Source organism: Colobus angolensis, unplaced genomic scaffold (assembly GCF_000951035.1).
Source record: "Colobus angolensis palliatus isolate OR3802 unplaced genomic scaffold, Cang.pa_1.0 Scaffold121, whole genome shotgun sequence".
In the NCBI taxonomy this organism is placed as follows: domain Eukaryota; kingdom Metazoa; phylum Chordata; class Mammalia; order Primates; family Cercopithecidae; genus Colobus; species Colobus angolensis.
The window spans coordinates 7,763,735-7,779,973 of record NW_012113253.1 but is presented as its reverse complement, the minus strand read 5'-3'; the positions used below and the strand labels follow the sequence as shown (position 1 = coordinate 7,779,973).

The following is a 16,239-nucleotide window of genomic DNA, read 5'->3' as shown; positions in this document are numbered from 1 at the left end:
GTAGACTGGCAAATTTTCATTGATTTATTTTCGACTTCATCAACTTTTTCTTCTGTCGTCTCCAATCTGCTGTTAAATCCATCCAGTGAAATTTTCATTTTAGATACTGTACTTTCGGGTTCTATAATATCTCATTGTTCTTTTTTTATAGTTTCCATTTCTCTGATGAGATTACCCAGTCACTATGATATTTCCCCCTTTAAGTCCTTAAAATATTGCAGTTGCTGTAGTCTGTCTGCTAATTGTAGGGTCTGCTACCTATTTTTGAGGGAGTCTTGACATGGAATGAACCATATTTTCCTCCTTATTTACATGTCTAGTAATTGCTTATTATAAACTGAATATTGTCGATATGTTATAGAGGCTCTGTAGTCTCTTATCTTCTCCTTAAGTGTGAGGACTTTTATTATACTGGGCAGTTAAGTCACTGGCTAGTCAACATGAACTTCTGAAAGCTTGGTTTTATGCTCTTTTAGAGTAGATCTGTGGAAAGCACTCATGTTTACCAATCCCTTCTATCTCGGTGGGAATCAAACAAATACCGTCACCCCTGCAAAAGCCATCAGCTAAAATCTCTACTTAGTTTTTTCTGCCTGCCAGCTGTTCTTTTCCACTGAACTCCTTGGAATCTCCCAAGCACAGTTCTAGGGGACATCTAGGCATCTGAAGGGAGTTTACCCACAGATTTTTGGGCTACTTACCATAACTCCCTCCTTTCTGGGATTTATCCTATTTTTGGCCACTTAACTCCTTCCCCTGATACTTCAAGCCAGTAAGACTCCGACTTTCTGCTTGACTTTCAGCTGCCCTACACTACATAGACTATTCTTTAGGGGGAAAGATGTACAATTTTTTAAGGAAAACATCTGGCAGTTTTCCAAAGGATATCTTCATCTAGGCTTTGAGATACAGTATTCTTGAATCTGTACAGGATGCTGTCACAGGGAATTTTAGCCTACTTATGCATCCATGATCTCCACAATATAACTGCTTACCTGACTGCTTTTTTAAAATGATCCTTTAAAAGATTTTCTTGCATTATTCAATACCTGGAACTGTAAGGTCTTCTACGAATGACTAAATCTGTTAAACTTTTTGCCTTATTTGCTCCAAGTAACCTGTGTAAGTATTAATTCATTTATTCTTTCAACAAATATATTCAGTGCCTACCATGTGCCAGATACTCTTGTAAGTGCTGGATAGTGAACAAAATAGACAAGGTCCCTGTTCTGTGGAACTTTCATTCTAGTACATTTAAGCATTAAACAGATACTTCAGATGATATCTTCTCCAAAGAGTAACATGCATAACTTTGCAAGGATCTAAATGTTAATGAAGTAACTCCTTCTTTTCTAAGCATAATTTTAAAGAAAAAAAATTGATTTTTATTTGGGCATATATGGTAGTCCCATAATTGAAACCAGTATTTATTAAAATCCACTTTAAAGCTTTCTTCCTAATAGAGTTTAGATACTTTTGACAGCACTCTATTTTTCATAGTTAAAATGGTTTTCTAATACCTGAACATTCTGGTAGACAATTTAAGTTGCACAAAAGAAATAACTATTTATCTAACCAAATGATCTAGTATAGAGAATATTCATTTTGCTCACTGGGCATAACTTTAGGAACCAATACTAGCAGATAAAAGGTGGGGAAATCCTCAACCCTAGACTCACTATTTCGGATCTGCTCAGCCTCTGGTGCTACATAAAGGTTCCTAAAGCAATGAACAAAAGAAATATCTGTCTTTGTGTAGCATTTACTATATGTAGTGTTGCAAACACCACCTCAAATTTAAATAGCTGTATTCAAATTTAAATACAGCTATGTACAATTTAATGTAGTAGCTGACCACCAAAAAATAGATAATTATCACAAGCCATCCTTTGATCAGACCACAACTTTAAGTGATCTACTAGAAATGATGTATTTCTACCCAAGCAATTTTGGCCCAAAGTAAAGAGAGTTTTTATAAATCTGAATCATATTATTAAGAGAAGTGTGAGACATTAAACTAGATTCTCATACATCGCTTTCTCTTAACAGAGATAAATCACTGAAGTTCATTATAATAAAGTTTGCTATTACTCAAAAATCTCATTTAAATGTTATTTTTAAGTTATGTCATTCATCATCTATGCTTACTTATGAGTCTTGCTTAAGAACCTCAAATTTAGAAATGTCATTATTTTCCTCTAATAAATTGATTCCCCAATCTAACTACCAAATTCAGATACCAAGCAGCAATGCATTCTCTGGGCATTATTCTTTTTTTTTTTTTTTTTTTTTTCTTTTTTGAGACAGAGTCTCACTCTGTCGCCCGGGCTAGAGTGCAGTGCTGCGATCTCAGTTCACTGCAACCTCCCCCTCCCGATTTCAAGCGATTCTCGTGCCTTAGTCTCCCTAGTAGCTGGGACTACAGGCACGTGCCACCATGCCTGGCTAATTCTTGTATTTTTAGTAGAGACGGGGTTTCACCATGTTGGCCAGGCTGGTCTCCAACTCCTGGCCTCAAGTGATTTTCCCACCTCAGCCTCTCTAAGTGCTGGAATTACAGGCGTAAGCCACTGCACCCAGCCTCTGGGCATTATTCTTACTGCCCAGGTAATAGTATTTATTAAACATCTCTTTCTACAGCCTATTAAACTAAAAATATAACAAGCACAATACATTTTTAGAAAAAAATTAAAATGCTTAAAAATAACAGTTAATGCATGGACTGGCTTCAGAGAAATCCATGAAATCTCAAAGTGTATGTTAAACTGTGAATATATGTATATTCTAGTCACAGGATACATCCACAGCTTTCAACACATTCTCCAAGGAATCTAAAGTACAATGAAAGGTTAACTGTTAACACTAAGATGTCAGATTTAACTTGCCAGTAAAAGTTAACAGTTTCTGTAAATCCTTCCTATTCTTGCTAATTTATATTACTAGTACAACATTCACAGCTGTACCGATTATAAGCTCAGTTAGAAAATACTTCTATTCCATTAGAAGCATTCCAGTTGAAGTTGCAACTCTTTCCACAAGAGTTAAGTTTTTGGGAAGGTTAAAAAACAACTCTCATCCCTAAACAAAGTCTCTGATTCATCACACAAGAATAAACATTATGTGGATAGATGGCCTAGAGTAACCCATCACATGTATTGAAAACAAAAATCATATAAAGGTTAATCAATATTGTATATTCAAAGGACAGGTGACCATAAATATGTCCATAAAGATATTATAATGCTATTGTGTCATCTTTACTTAAAATGGCAATTACTACCAAAAAAATTTTCAAGCTGATTATTCCTTATGAGGTAAGTCAATTAATAATCTATTTAAAATGTATTAATAACAGACACGAAGAGGTTAAGACATTTAATGCCCAATGTGAAAGAAAGCAATGGTACTAGACATACAATCTAAATATCTTTCAATTATTTCAATGTGTCCTTAGAAGCGTGAGCACATAATATACAGATCTAAGGAAACCTAGGTTCTATGATCCCTACCAAGTGGTTTTATGCCTTCTGTTCAGAAAGGCCCTCTATGTATTATCTGTAAAATGGGGAAAATACTATTGTGAAGAGATGCTGTTATATGCTTATCTGCTTCATTTTCCTCCTGAGCACAAAGCAGGGCTACATTTTCCCATTCCACTTATGGCTAGGTGTGGCCATGTTATTAGTCCTGGCCAATGCAATCTGAGTATAATAATGTATGCCCTTTCAAGGACTGACCTCTAAATCGTCCCTGAAAACAACCTTCAAGCTCTCTTTCTCTTCACACAATGGCTGGCTGAATAGAGTAATTCTAGTGGGTGACTATAAGCAGAACTTAGAGGACAGAGAAGTCACAAGATGGAAAGAATCTGGATACCTGAGTACTCCACATGGTTTTTTGTATGAGAAATAAATTGTTATTGTGTTCCACCATGAGATTTTGGGTTTTCTGTTACAGACAAAATCACCTATCTTACCCACCTTAAAGTTGGAAAATATAATGAGGTAACAAAATTCAGATTAGCTTGGGGGGAAAGTTTTTTTAAATGCTATACAAATGTGGGGTAGTGATAGAGTACATTTTATTGAGTGAGTAAAGCATGCACTTTGGAGTCAGTATATCCTGAGTTCCAGTTCAGCCTCTGAAACTTATATTAACTATGTGACATTGAGTTAGACTACTAAGACTCAGTTTCTTCAACTGTAAAATGGGAATTACAGTACCTATAGTCCATAAAGATTAAATAAAATAACACATCAAGAATTCAGTAAAGGGTATGGTACATATAAATCACTTAAATATTATCTGTAAGTATACTCATCTGAGAAGATAGCACAAATATATCTAAATTTACCATGTATTGGGTTAAAAAAAAAAAATCACACATTAGGTTACAAATAAAAACAAATGCTTGCCTCTGAAATGGCTTCCCTAATGTAATCAGAATAGCCACTTGGAAGTTTGGAATACATTATTAACGTACACGAATTTCTCAAAGGTAAATATAAATGTACAGCTAGTACAAACTTACCTCAAGTGGTCTAATATTAAAAATGGAATAAATATTTATAATTCAACTACTTATAAATGAGGAGATAGGGCTAATACAACTTATAATCAGTGTAGGCAAGTATCAGTTTCCAACAAGTTCTTTAGAAAGTAAACACTTATCAAGACCCAGATATACTCTCTTGGGTTCTAGCCTTAAGATAGTTTCTATAATCTCTCAGAAACAGAAACTCAAAGTTCAGAATAAGCTATTCCCATAAGCCACAAAGCCTCCCAAAAGAGGTATTTTTTAAACAGCTTCACAATCACGCACCTGCCACATTTACCTGTTTAAGCCTATATCTGATTGGGAGAAGAACAAAATGGTGCTTTGTGGTTTTAATAATACTCATTACAAGTAATATTCATTACTCAAGTCATTACAAAAAGTAAGCTGCTGCAGAAAGGAATAAAGCATTACTCATTCAATTTCCCTGGTAAAAAACATTTTGGTTAGCTTATTCCAGGCCCTCTTTGACAAGAAGAGCAAACAAAACAGCATTAGGGAAACCACAGGAAAAGCAGAGTGCAAAATGCCAGGTATGATCAAGTGTCCAGAGACATGCAAGTTTTTAAATAGGTTTTAAAAAGATACCTAGCTGTCAAAAATTTCCTTCAATTGGTTAAAACAGACATTGCTGAAGAGAGACTAATTTGAATGCTGCATATCCAAAGGAAAACAGACACATTTTGCTTACTGTGTCTCTTGGTTCTCAACAGAAGGGAAACACTGACCTAGTATTAGATCTTAACCAAGTTTGTCTGTTTTTGAATTTTAACTTCCATATTCAAAAACTAAGGTGATTAAGACCAGATAATGTCTAGGGTCCCTTAGTTTCAAAAGACTATGATAATAATGTACAAATATATAGGCAGTTTTAACACACAGAATACTCTAGGTTAAGTAGATGATTACAATCGTCTAGGATAAACAAGTAATTGTTGTTTCTGTTCTTTACAAAATGTCTCCAAATTCTCCCAAGTATTAGTACACTCTTCTTAGTAAATTCGGTGTCAAAGTGCATTTTACCAAGTCTCATGATTAATCTGATTCTACTATTCGGACAATTAGAAGTATTAAGTGTTTGGACTAGGTTCAGTGGCTGGCTCACACCTGTAATCCCAGCAGTTTGGGAGACCAAGGTGGGCAGATCACCTGAGGTAAGTAGTTCAACACCAGCCTGGCCAACATGGTGAAACACTGTCTCTATTAGAAATACAAAATTAGCTGGGTGTGGTGGTACATGCCTGTAATCCCAGCTACTTGCGAGGCTGAGGCAGAAGAATTGCTTGAACCCGGGAGACGGAGGTGAAGTAAGCCAAGACTGTGCCATTGCACTCCAGCCTGGGTGACAAGAGCAAAACTGTCTCAAAAAGAAAAAAAAAGTATTAAGTGTTTGGACTAATCTTATCCCAACCACTTTCTCTGGATATCCCTCAACTCCACACAAATTATTGATTAACAGTAGCATCCTATCTCTCCAATTCTGGAAGCTCATTTGTCTCTTTCTCCTAAAGGACACCATGAGTAAGGGGGAGGGAAGACCTCTGGTTAGCTAAATCATTGTGTGTGCATGTAATTGTATGATATATGTACAAAAGAGATAGAGTGTAATCTGTAAGAGGTGTTTGGGAGAGATCTATTTTCTTCAAACTAAAAGTAATTCTCAGATGGAATACTATCTCTTGGGAACCAAGAGGCACAATAAGCAAAATGTGTCTGTTTCCCTTTGGGTATATAGTATTCAAATTAGCTTCTCTTTACACAAGTCTCCTCAAAATGAGATTAAAAACTCATGTACAAAGGAAATATTATTAGCTGTATAAGGAAAGAAAAGGGAGTATTTTCTAAAGACAGAAAAATCTAGGTAATAATTACACAGCAGGTAAACAATTATAAAGATTTATCTCTGTTATGGTTTTCTTATTGAGAATTCAAAAGCAACAAAATCAGCTGGGCATGGTGGCTCATGCTTGTAATCCCAGCCCTTTGGGAGGACAAGGCAGGCAGATTACTTGAGCTTAGGAGTTCAAGAGCAGCCTGGGCATCACGATGAAACCCCTTTCTACAAAAACTACACAAATTAGCTGGGTGTGGTGGTGCACACCTGTAGTCCCAGCTACTTGGGAGGTTGAGGTGGCACGGTTGCTTGAGCCCAGGAATTCCAGGCTGCAGTGAGCTATGATCACACCATGGCATTCCACCCTGGGTGACACAGTGAGACCCTGTCTCTGAAAAAAATGAAATAGAAAAGAATTAAAAAATAAAATACAAAAGCAATATAATTAGTTTAACTAGAATTCTAAAACAGACTATTAAATTAGATGTATCAGATATTTAACTAGTCAACTCCTGGGAGACAGTAATCCAAAGACTAATTTGAAAAAGTAGCCGTCAAAAGAGTGGGTCTTTAAGTAAGTCAAGAAGATACAAAGAGTGAAAAGGCTACAAATTCTGGACCTATTTCACACACGTGAAAAAACTAGCCATGTAAAAGTCCATGTGCTCATATACTTATTTGCTCTTCTCAAGAGGCTGCACCAATTTTATGTGTCTGTGAAACCTATCTTTCTAGTGACACTAGCATTCTAATCTAACCTATTTTGTAAGTGAGAAAACTGAAGTTTAGAGCTACTAGGTTCGATATACCACCACTAGCCACACGAGGCTATTTAAATTAAAATTAAATTTTAGTTCCTCAGTTGTGCTAGTCACATTTTAAATGCTCTACAACCACAGGCTATTGGCTACCATACTGGACTGAACAGGTCTAGAACATTTCCTTCACCACAGAAAGTTCTACCACACAGCTCTGGTCTAGAGATGTGACTTACCCACAAAGCTAAAGTGGCAGAGCTAAAGGCTCAGTGTTCCTACTATCTCACTGCCTAGACTAGGCCTTCATTAATCACCTGGTATTCAAATTACCACATCACCCTCTTTGTTAAAGTCTGCTTACAAATTTCCACTGGTTTCCCCGAGATGAAGAATAAATTTCAAGCTTCCTGTGGCATTAAAAGCCCTCCACAGTCCAACCTCAGTTTCTCACTGTTCTACATAAAAACCCCACACTTTAGCCAACTGACCTATTTGTTAAATATCTTAACAAAACATACATAGTTTCACCTCTATGAATTTTCCTAAGCCTTCGTCTCTGCCTAGAGTATTATTTTCCATCTTCTGTGCTAGTCCTACTCCTCTTTCAAGGCCCAACTCCTATCTTATCTCCACAATCATTCTAGGTCAGTAACTATTAATAAGCATTACTAAAAGTTACTCCATGCTCTTATATACAAGTTTACAAATTTCTAAATATCGTCTAAATGTTTTAATATTCTTCTCTACTAAAAGGTGGGGAAAAAGTTTGGCAGAGGAAAGGAGATCAGTGTCTGTGTGGTGTTGATTACTATTTTAAACGGGATGATCAGAGTCTCATTGAAAGGGTGGCATTTAGCACAGACCTAAAGGAGGTAAAGGAGGTGTTAGCTATGTGGAAATCTGGGGAAAGAGCATCCAAGGCACAGAACAGCCACTGCAAAGGCCCTAAGGGAGGAATGGGTCTGGTATGCTCAAGGAACAGCCAGGAGGCCCTAATAGCACTGAAAATAAATGAGCAAGGCAAAGACTATCTGAGATGCATGAGAATGCCAGGTTGTGTGGGGTTAAGGCCACTGTAAGGACTTTGGCTTTTATTTTAAGTGAGACAGGGAAATTTAAGGGGTTTCTAAAGTGACAGAGATAGTTTACAATCTAAGAGTTTAAAAGGATCATTCTGGTATTGTGAACAGATAGAGGTATCAAGTATGGAGCATGGAGAACAGTTTAAAGACTATGGAAGTAATCTATGAGAAAGATGACGACAGCACATCAGTGAAGGTGTTGAGGACATGTTTTGATACATGTTTTGAAGGTAGAACTGTAAGGACTTCCTGATGGATTGCAAGAGGATTTGGCCTGATTAACCAGAAGGCTGAAACTGCTATCAACTGAAATGGGGAAGGCTATGAAACACAAGTTTCAAGAGGGAGTCAAGACCAGAAGTTCATTTTTAGACATTTATATTTGAGATATCTCTTATACCTAGGTAGAGATGTATATCCAAACACCCATTTGATAAGCCTAGAGTTTAGGAAAATAGTAAAGCCTAGAGCTGTAAATTTTGGAGTTGCTGTTATTTGGATGGTATGTAAAATCACAAACACAGACGAAATCACCAAAAAGTAAATACTAAAGAGTAGGGAATGAGGCCTGTCGCATTTTAACATTAAGATGTAGGGGAGAAGAGGCAAATCCAGTAAAGGAGACAGAAAAGGTGGAAGGGGGATCATGGAGGAATTACACCTTAAAGAAGACAAAACCCTGTTGGTCTATCCTACTAGTGTTTTACTCATTCCCCTCCTCCACGTCAACTACATCTTAAAAAGCATTCAAAGAGCAAAGAAGGAGCAAGTTAGGAGAGAGAAGAAAGAAATGATACAAGCAAAAATAACAAAATGCATCTTACAAGATATAATCGATTCCTGTTGAGACTGGAGGGTATTAAAACACTTCCTCAGATATTTCTCAGAATTAGAATTCTAACGAAGGGGCTGTTTAGTCTCTGACCATCACAGCACATGATATAAAACAACAATAATGAGAGATTTTTGGTTTACTGAAGACTTTGACTGTATATTAGTTTCCTGTGGCTGCTGTAACAAACTACCACAAACTGGTTGGCTTAAGACAATGGACATTTCTCTTACAGTTCTGGAGGCCAGAAGTCCAAAACCCAGCAGTGCCGTGCTCCTACTGGGGCTCGAGGGGAGAATATGTTCTCTGACTCTTCCAGCTTCTGGTGACTATAAGCATTCCTTGGTTTGCAGTTACATCACTCCAATCTCTGCCTCCATGAGCACATTGCTTCCTCCTTTTCTGTGTGTCTTCTCTGTAATTTGTCTACTTTTCCCTTACAAAGACACTTGTCACTTGATTTTGAGGCTACCTGGATAATCCAGGATGATCTCATCTCAAGATTCTTAATTACATCTGCAAAACTCCTTCTTCCAAATAACATTTGTAGATTCTGGGGATTAGGATGTGAACATATCTTTTGGGGGGCTACCATGCAACGCACTACAATATGGTTCTGGAAATTTTTGCTAAGGACATCACTAAGGTATGCTGTATTTATGCAAAAATCTAAAGGATATTTAACTTACGTGCATAATTTAAACAATGGGCCAGGTGCAGTGGCTCATTCCTGTAATCCCAGCACTTTGGAAGGCTGACATGGGCAGATCACTTGAGTCTAGGAGTTCGAAATCAGCCTTGCCAACATGGCAAACCTTGTCTCTTGTAAAAAAAAAAATACAAAACGATTAGCTGGGTGTGGTGGCAGGTGCCTGTAATCCCAGCTACTGGCAGGCTGAGGAATGCGAATCACTTCAACCTGGGAGGCAGAGGGTGCAGTAAGCCAAGATTGTGTCACTGCACTCCAGCCTGGGTGACAGAGCGAAACTCTGTCTCCAAAAGAAAACTTTTTATTTACTTATTTATTTTTAAGACAGAGTTTTGCTCATCAACCTGCCTGGAGTCCAATGTCGCGATCTCGGCTCACTATAACCTCCACCTCTCAGGTTCAAGCGATTCTCCTGCCTCAGCCTCCCAAGTAGCTGGAATTGCAGGTGCCCACCACCACACCCAGGTAAATTTTTTTTTGTTTTTAGTAGAGACAGAGTTTCACCATGTTGGCCAGGCTGGTCTCCAACTCCTAACCTCAGGTGATTCACCCACCTTGGCCTCCCAAAGTGCTGGGATTACAAGCATGAGTCACCATGCCTGGCAAAAGTTGGTTTTATATTAAAGGGTATGGCTATAAGGAGAAATCTATTTGATATGGTTATATATACAACCAGAAGTCTCAACTGCTTACCAGGTAACCACTGCCACCCTTGGTTTGGATAAAAGAATTACAGTCATTGTGCTATATACATCATATACCCTGAGATAATAGGCTTTTCTAAATGGTTATTTTCTTTTCCCCACTTACCCACTCACACTACTTACCAGTTCCCATCCCCACTTTCCAAAGGACCTTATTTCATGATTCTGATTTAAGGATGCCTATATAAAAAGTCCCATTTATTCCATACAAAAACTGCAAAACAGATTTGTTCAGGCAATATTAAATAGATGAGAGATTTAAAATCTGGTGCTCAAACCAACCTAGTCGTCTCTCATGATTCTATTTAAGAGCATCTTGTATTGATTTATTGTTACTGATTCCAGTGTGGGAGGTAACAGTACATTCCACATGCACTAGTCTCATGGGAACTTCTATCCTGTTTTTTACACTAAGCCTTGCTCTGACTAGTTACTAATAATCAGAGGATCTCTTTTATAACAGTATTGTCTGAGTAGCCCAGAGTGTTTCAAAGGCATAATTAACTTATACAATCCAATGAAATAGATGATGAACATTCTTCCTTATTTTATCTTATTTTAGGGATGGTGTCTCGCTCTGTCACCCAGGCTGGAGTACAGTGGCACAATCTCAGCTCACTGCAACCTCTGCCTCCCAAGTTCAAGTGATTCTCCTGCCTCAGCCTCCCTAGTAGCTGGGATGACAGGTGCCTGCCACCAAGCCCGGCTAATTTTTGTATTTTTTAGTAGAGGCAGAGTTTCACCACATTGGTCAGGCTAGTCTTGCCTGCCCTCAGATGATCTGCCTGCCTCAGCTTCCTGAACTGCTGGGATTACAGGATTATATATGGGGAAAGACAGTAACGCACAAAGTCATTTTTGGGGGAGATGTAAAACTGAGAGAAGACAGGTAGCCTGACTTTCAATCCAACTCAGTAACTCCAATTTGAAGGTGTATGCAACTCTGTATTTGGCCTCAAAAGACACATCAATCAGTTAGAAAAAGACTACAAAAAGACAAAGAAGTTCTGCAGAAAGAAACATGTCATACAAAATGCCCCTAGAGCTACGCTGTCCAATACAAATAAAAGTATGTAAAGTCACTCATGATAATCTTTTGGATCTATTGGCTTAAATGCATTATGAAAACTAATTTTGCCTGTTTCCTTTTACTTCTTTAATGTGGCACTAGAAAATTTTAAATTATATTTGTGGCTCACATTGTATTTCTATTGGACAACACTGCTGAAGAGATAGTTATAAAATAAATACCTTAGATTGTAGATACTTTAATTCTATTAGCAAATACTTACTCTACATCTTTTACTGTCAGGCTTATGCTAAGTGCTGAGATTTGAAGAGTGAACAAAGAAAATGGTCCCTGTCATCACAGAGCTTGCATTATCTCCTATACTTCTGCACATTTCACATAGTCCCATTTGTGATTATGCATTAGAATAACTTAATTTAGGATATCTTACCATTTTCAGGGGCAAATGCCATACTTGACTTAGAAATCACAAAATATAAGTCAATAGATTCATGCTAATGAGTTTATTTTTCTGATATAATATTTATATTAATATGCTATATAATATTTATCTGGAAGCCTAATATCATCACATTCCCAAAAGCTTCTTCTGGTTTCTTGCTCCTTCCCTTTAACAACTCTGGCTCCCTCCTTATGGCTCACTTCTACCAGAGTCTCTTCAACTGGCAATCTGCCTGCTATTCAAATCATAAGGACTATTTTTACCCTCAGGGGTCTCCCCAACAGGACAGAAGTTAAAAATGCTAAGTATACATAATTTTATGGGGCCAACTCCAGTTTTTTGGACCAAAGACTCAGTTTTGAAGTTTCTTTTGGGCATAAACAAGCTAACGTGATTTCTGAGCAGGATTTTGCTTCAGAATTCACTGCACAAACTTATTTGAGACTTAAAACAACGGATCACTTCTGTCATATTGAGAGTTTCATGTAACACCTTCCCAAATAGGACTTCTAAAACAAATTAACACTAATTCTTTAGTAAAATGATTTATAAAATAAAATACTAGATAACATCAATAGGATAAGACTATATAATGGCTTTAAGGCTAATGGCATAACTTTCAAAAAAATGTTACCAATAAAAATAATTCTTCAGGTGTTAATGACAGTGATAAAGAGAGCAACACAAGCAAAACCTACTTTATCAAAAAGTGTTACTTTTTTCCACTTTGATACATAAAGTATCACTGACATATGATAGCTTTTGAGAAACAAATGAAGTACACAAGTTTTAAACACCCAAAGTGATTTCAACCCAAAGTGATTTCAACCTATTTGGTTGAAGCCTACAACCATCTGAAATACAGGTATGTTTAGCAAGGAAATATTATCCCTTAGTCTTAAGATGTGCAGGTATGGTTAAGTAAATGAATTGTTTCAACGTTAGGCATCTTCTGTCTGCTAACAAAGAACTGGCATGACTTAGAAAATTCATAATTACTCCTAGTTGGAGAAAAAAATTTCGGAAGAAAAATTTAGCTATTCTCTGCAAATAGTAAGATGAACATTTTGATAAATAGCTTTTAAGCTGAAGTACTACACCATATACAATCATAGGTCCTTTCAGACAATGTAAATTAAACTACCATTTTGCTATGATATGCTAGTTTGCCAAATACAATGCAATATGCAATCAAATATAAATTTAGAAATTCAACTTACTTTGGGCTTTTGCCCAAGGTGCCCTAATTTTTATCTTGGCGAAGAATGTTAAAAGAGCATGAGCTTATTAGTTCAGTACAAAACCAGCCTGCATTTGACGGTCAGTTTTCACTTGTTAACGACATTAGAGAAACGAATAACAATTCCCTAAGATTTCCTATATAACCTGAGTACAGATGATATAAGTGAGCAATTCAGATGTAAATATTAATATAACAAAATTTATCTTCAGCTTACTCTGTGCCCAGCACTTGACTAGGAACTTTTACATGTTATCACAAATATTTTGCCTTCTTTTCCCTACTTGGAAATTTCAGAAAACTATGTATCTCAACCATCTGTGCCCTGTAGATTAAAAACGACAACAACAACAAACTATGTGTGTTGGAGAAGGGGGAGAAATAATTTGAAAACAAAAAATTTCTATATAAATCTAAATAAGTGTTCAAGATATAAACTGCTGCAACAGGAACAACAACAACAAAAAAAAACCGTGGAGGGCAGGGGGTGTCAGAACCTTGCATAATATGCAAGTGATTATTTCAAATAGTTAAAACAAAAAGTTTGCTTTTAATTACCCATATTTAATACTAAACAACCCCATAACAAATAGTATCCTTCAATCCAACCCCATTAAAATAGAAGTGACCCAAGTGTCTTACATCCTCAACTGCAAACATACCGCTTTACGACTTCACTTACATTCCAATTTGGGAAGTGCATTTACTTTCCACCAAGATGCTAAATATTTTATTTATTCATCCATGTTCTTGAATGAAGTATCTTTAAAAATACGAATCCTAGCACCTCTCATATATTAAGTAGAAAATAATAGTTTTAGTCAAGCAAAATACATCAAAAGCTCAAGAAATCACCAATTTTTTAAAACAATCCCAACACTGGTTGACAGTACGGACAGTTTTTTACATTAAGTCTACTGATCAACTGAAGGATCTCTTAAATGAGAAAACAAAATTTCCAGTGGCCACTACTTGGATACTAAGAATTGAGTTGTGCTTCAACTCCTAAAATAATGTTGCAGTTTTAAAAATTAATCTTACTGGAATCTCTTGGAAGCTGAGATAGTGAAAAAAGTACACCAACATTAGTTGCCAACTGTAATTTTTTCCTCAAAAAGACACCTTGCGATGACATTACAATATTTTTCCATGGACACGTAAAATTTAAACTTCAGTTAAATTCCATACAGTAATTTTAAAAAAGAGAACATTAACCAGGGCATTAAACTAACAAATTTTAAAAGTGTTTTTTAGCACAATTTGGTTTATTAAGTCCCAAGGCTTAATTCTAAATCTTTACCATGGAACTGTAGCAAGGAAAGAACATTTGAAAATACGATCATCGCCATTTTCTAAATAGAGAAGTATTTACATTTTAACTCAATTCAGATAGTTCAGTCAGTGTTAAATAAGCATAAACAGGTAAATACGGTAATGGCTTGCATTATAAACAGAAGTGGTAAAATGTGTATGAAGACGGGTAATGGCAAAACTGAAAATAAAACTTAGGTAAACCGTCAGACTTCAACCAACCAAAAGTGTCAATGAATCTATGTTAAAATAAGATACAAAAAACAATAAAAAGATAGCCATGTTCTTTAAAAAAAAAAGTGGAATGTAAAGATCACAATTTAAGGCAACCGATCAAAGGAAAGGACTGCTTTAAGCCTCCACTGTTTACTAACACTTAAAATTAGCATTTCCAGCCAACACCTAGGTTTGAAAATTGCAGCGGCACTTAAACGCTGTCTTTTCTAACGTCACCCCAACAGAACATTCTGCAACACTGTGGACAGTAAACATTCAGCAGAGTAAAGCATCGTTCGTGTATTTATCTCTCCAAGGGCCAATGGGAAAAAATTAAACCTTTCTCTCTCCCATATATAGCCTTAACCACTCTCTTCCCTCTTTTTATTTACTGCCCTTGTCGCGGGGTTAATGAACCCTAAACTTCTTTTTCTTCTTCCCATTAATGGAAATTGGAAAAAAAGAGCAACTGCAGAGTGGAACTCAGATAGGAAAAACTGAAAATTCAAAGTAGTAGCATTACTTGCTGGGAGAGGGCTGGGAACACCCTAAAGGCTTAGCATGAGGAGACAATCCCGGAAGACCCCCGTTAACATATACTTCACCCCAAGGCTACACCGTTTTGGTGTGTTGTGTAATTTTTGCTTCTGAAGGAGGTGGTAGCAGTCCCGGACGAACCTTCCCCGGAACACAGCTCCCCTCCCTAGGGCCCCTGGCAGCACGGCTTGCGGGGCGATGTCCCGGCTCCGAATTTGCAGCGAGGCCCGGAAATCGGTCCCGTTACAGCCGATTTCACCCGTCAGGAATGCGTTCCGCCTCCGCCGCCTCCCCGCAGCAGTCGCCCTTGGGTCTCCCCTGCTTCAGGGGTAGCAGACAGCTCGAGCGGAGCGCCGCCTCGGCCCGTCACAATATCGCCGGGCCGGCCGACGGCCGCACAGGCACTCGGGCCAGGAGGACAGGGCTTGGGGCGGATCCCACGCTCCGCCTCGGCCCCCGCGGCCCAGGCGACCGCGCCTGGGCCGGGTAGGGGACCCGGAGCTGCCCGAGGCCTGACCCCCTAAGCCGGCCACGGCCCCGGACCCACGCTGGACACTGGAGGGGGGCGCTTTTCCCACGGGACTTCCGAATCCCTTTCTGTCCCGGGGAGGGGCGCGAGGGCTGCGGCCCGGCCAGAGCTCCCTGGGTCGTAAGCTAGAGCCGCCCCTGCTCTCCCGCTCCGGCGCAAGCTCCTCCGGGTGCCCGCCCCTACCTTTAACTCCTCAGAAAGGGTGCAGCGCAGAACGGCGGGCGAGTAGGCCCATCTCCCAGCAGCGGCGACAGCAGCCTGAGGAAGCGCGGGGGAGGGTCCCTCCGATGCGCCGAGGCTCCTCTCAACCCGGGCGGAGACGACTGAGGGGAGGGGTCCCGACTGCCGCTTTCCCGAACTCCTCCTCCGCAGTTGCGGCTCGACGGCTGCTCCCGGGAACCTGCGCCGCAACTACCACCTCCCCCTCCTGCAGCCCCCGCTTTCCCTGCCTCCTCCTCCC

The 16,239-nt window shown here is 38.5% G+C and overlaps 1 protein-coding gene across 3 annotated transcripts in view; it reads right to left on the bottom strand.

Moving 5' to 3' along the window:
- The window catches only part of RNF19A (ring finger protein 19A, RBR E3 ubiquitin protein ligase), a 79,776-nt gene that overhangs the window by 38,819 nt on the left and 24,718 nt on the right, over positions 1 to 16,239 (bottom strand). The window contains exons 1-2 of one of the 3 annotated variants that reach the window (XM_011931673.1): positions 9,295 to 9,394; positions 6,657 to 6,780 (exon numbers count right to left, since the gene is read on the bottom strand). The exons of the other annotated variants lie outside the window; for them this stretch is intronic. The gene's annotated coding sequence lies outside the window, so the exon portion shown is untranslated. Of the gene's footprint in view, positions 1 to 6,656; positions 6,781 to 9,294; positions 9,395 to 16,239 lie in introns of those variants that run through there. 3 annotated transcript variants of the gene reach the window in all.